A 3243-nucleotide genomic window follows, 5' to 3' on the forward strand; every position below is an offset into this window, starting at 1 on the left:
GGAACACATACAAACGCATGGAAACAGCCATGTCTGTGGCAGACATTTTCTGTAGCGTAGCGCCTCTACTGTTGAAATCCTGCACAGACAACTGAGCCTCACTTCACTTTACAACTTCAACTTTAATCAACCAAACAATACAACTTGCATATAAAAAATATATATATCAATGATAAAACAATATTGAACATTGGTTGATAAGAATATCAATTTCCAGATGTGTCATAAAGCATTCATATAATTTAATCTTACCTCAGTTTGTGTGGAGACTTTTCCTTATTTGGTTTCAGAAGAGATGTCATCTATCCTAGTATTCAGATATGGCTGGTGATGTCCAGTGTTTTATCATTTCAAGTCTTCTGTGTGTGAGTGTGTGTGTGTGTGGTGCGTGCGTTGCGTTGCGTTCCTGTGTGTGTGCGTTGTCTTCCTGTGGGTGTGTGTGTGCGTGCGTTGTGTTCCTGTGGGTGTGTGTGTGTGTGCGTTGCGTTGCGTTCTGTGTGTGTGCGTTGTGTTCCTGTGGGTGTGTGTGTGCGTGCGTTGTGTTCCTGTGGGTGTGTGTGTCGTGCGTTGCGTTGCGTTCCTGTGTGTGTGCGTTGTGTTCCTGTGGGTGTGTGTGTGCGTGCGTTGTGTTCCTGTGGGTGTGTGTGTGCGTGCGTTGCGTTCCTGTGTGTGGTGTGTGCGTTGCGTTCCTGTGTGTGTGTGTGCGTGCGTTGCGTTCCTGTGTGTGTGGTGTGCTTGGTTATGAAGGTGCAGTAGTACACATAAAAGCGGGGCTTGATCCCATTTATGGCAACATAATGCATAAAATACATCTTTCATACACAATCTGCTTTAACATGGAGTCATAAAGATTCAATGGGAGGTATTTGTCTCCATCAGGACATAACAGAACAACCCACCCTCTCCATCAGGACATAACAGAACTAACCACCCTCTCCATCAGACATAACAGAACTAACCCACCCTCTCCATCAGGACTACAGAAAAACCCACCTCTCCATCAGGAAAAACAGAACGACCCACCCTCTCCATCAGGACATACAGAACAACCCACCTCTCCATCAGGACATAACAAACAACCACCCTCTCCATCAGGACATAACAGAACTAACCAAGGTCCCCATCTGAAACAAACACACCCTCTCCAAGCCCAAGGGGGAAGATCGATTTACATAAATCTGATCAAATGGAATTCTAAAATCATTGAGCTCCTTCATTCTTCATCAACAATTTTTTAAATCTAATTTAGCATTTTATTTATTCCTCTTTGAGAAATGTATTTTAAAATCTTTGCCTTTTTTTTTTTCATACATACAAAAATACATGATGTCTAATAATATCACCGTTTGGCTTCTGGTTCCATTTCAAACACTGAGATTGAGGAGTTAATGAGTCCCACAGCATGTCTGGACTAGACAGGGGAAGGGCTGAGGCCATAGAGATAGATAGAGGACACACTGGCCACARAGCCAGTTTTAGTGTGGGCAGCATCATTGAAGGCTTTCACCATTTTAAAGTTCGGGGATGGGCTCTCTTTCTGTGACAAGCTCCCTGTGAGTGTAATAACAGCGTGGTCAGATAGTGTAAACAGTGGTATGGTGTCCATTTTAGGAAACGCTCAGCTTCAGTGGAGTGTGTGTGAACGTTAAGAACTATGGTAAAATGTCTCACTTCACCGTCGTTTAACATAATCCAACACCTAGTGACCTCGTCAAGAGGTTTTGGATCTCTTGGCTAAAGTGTTGGGTTGACAGAAAAGATCCAGGTTCAAGCCCCGAGCAGGAGTACCGCCTGACTTCACTACAGTTCGTTTTCAATCAATCAATCAATCAATCAATCAATCAAACTCTTCTTCTTCATGCTTCCAAAGGGAAGCGACCAGAGCACCACCTGCTCAGCAGGGAAAAAAACCCACAAAACACTCCCATTTAAGAATTCTTCAATTCCACTGAAGTCTTCATCCATAGAGAGGAAGTCCTCCATAGAGTCTTCCATCGAGACGTCAACATCATCATCATCACTAACGAGGGACAGCAGTCAGGTTTAAAAGGTTACTGAAGTTAAAAAAAAAAAACAGTTTTTCTGTCTTTAAAAATAAACATGGTCATAGTGTTCTATCTAAAGTCAGTGTTGTAGCATAGTTGACTGGGTTCTCGTGTGAAGAAGTCTTCGAAAAGACTTTCAGGACTCTGGGAGCCATCTTGGATTCCAAATCCTGTCCTCTTGAACACAATGTACAAGCCAATCTGGACACCTGTGAACTGAAATGAAAATATGACATCATGCACAGTATATAGCCTCATTTATTATTTGAATAGCTAAATAAAACAGACATTTAGATTATAAAAATACATACTTGCTCTGGCTTCCCTGGAGAACTATGACCAAAGAATGAAGGCTAAAGAAAAAAACAAAAATAAAAATAAAAACTGAACGAATTGAAAAGAAGAGAATAGAGAGAAAGGAGTCATTTTTTTTGCCAGACAGAGAAAAAACCAGCAATTTGTAGCATTTATACTCCATGTCAGATTCCATCTAAATAAATGGAACAATACAACACAGTGTCACTGGTTTCAAAAGGGACCATTTGACCCGGATGTACCTTTTTCTAGTTCCTTTATCTGTCTTTTCTGTGCTGCTATCCATTCCTCCAGCTCTTTGATTCTCTGGACATGACAAACAGGATGAACAATAAGGTGGAGAACAAGTGGAATCAGATTAGAGAAATGTTTAACATTGCTATACTGTAGCTGAGGAAGGAGAATCTCCCTGGGGAATGTACTGTAGGGTAGCTGAGGAAGAAGAATCTCCCTGGGGAATGTACTGTAGGGTAGCTGAGGAAGGAGAATCTCCCTGGGGAATGTACTGTAGGGTAGCTGAGGAAGGAGAATCTCCCTGGGGAATGTACTGTAGGGTAGCTGAGGAAGGAGAATCTCCCGGGGAATGTACTGTAGGGCAGCTGAGGAAGGAGAATCTCCCTGGGGAATGTACTGTAGGGTAGCTGAGGAAGGAGAATCTCCCTGGGGAATGTACTGTAGGGTAGCTGAGGAAGGAGAATCTCCCTGGGGAATGTACTGTAGGGTGAGGAAGGAGAATCTCCCTGGGGAATGTACTGTAGGGTAGCTGAGGAAGGAGAATCTCCCTGGGGAATGTACTGTAGGGTAGCTGAGGAAGGAGAATCTCCCTGAGGAATGTACTGTAGGGTAGCTGAGGAGGAGAATCTCCCTGGGGAATGTACTGTAG

General features: G+C 43.2%; 1 long non-coding RNA gene across 1 annotated transcript; it reads right to left on the minus strand.

Moving 5' to 3' along the window:
* Positions 1–759: 759 nt before the first annotated feature.
* Positions 760–3232, minus strand: LOC112079856 (uncharacterized). The gene is made up of 4 exons (XR_002896076.2): positions 2603–3232; positions 2357–2429; positions 1084–2261; positions 760–932 (listed from the first exon to the last, which is right to left on the minus strand). It is a non-coding gene; the product is annotated as an uncharacterized lncRNA (long non-coding RNA).
* Between the last annotated feature and the right edge of the window lie 11 nt (positions 3233–3243).

Source organism: Salvelinus sp. IW2-2015, unplaced genomic scaffold (assembly GCF_002910315.2).
Source record: "Salvelinus sp. IW2-2015 unplaced genomic scaffold, ASM291031v2 Un_scaffold9924, whole genome shotgun sequence".
Classification (NCBI taxonomy): Eukaryota; Metazoa; Chordata; class Actinopteri; order Salmoniformes; family Salmonidae; genus Salvelinus; species Salvelinus sp. IW2-2015.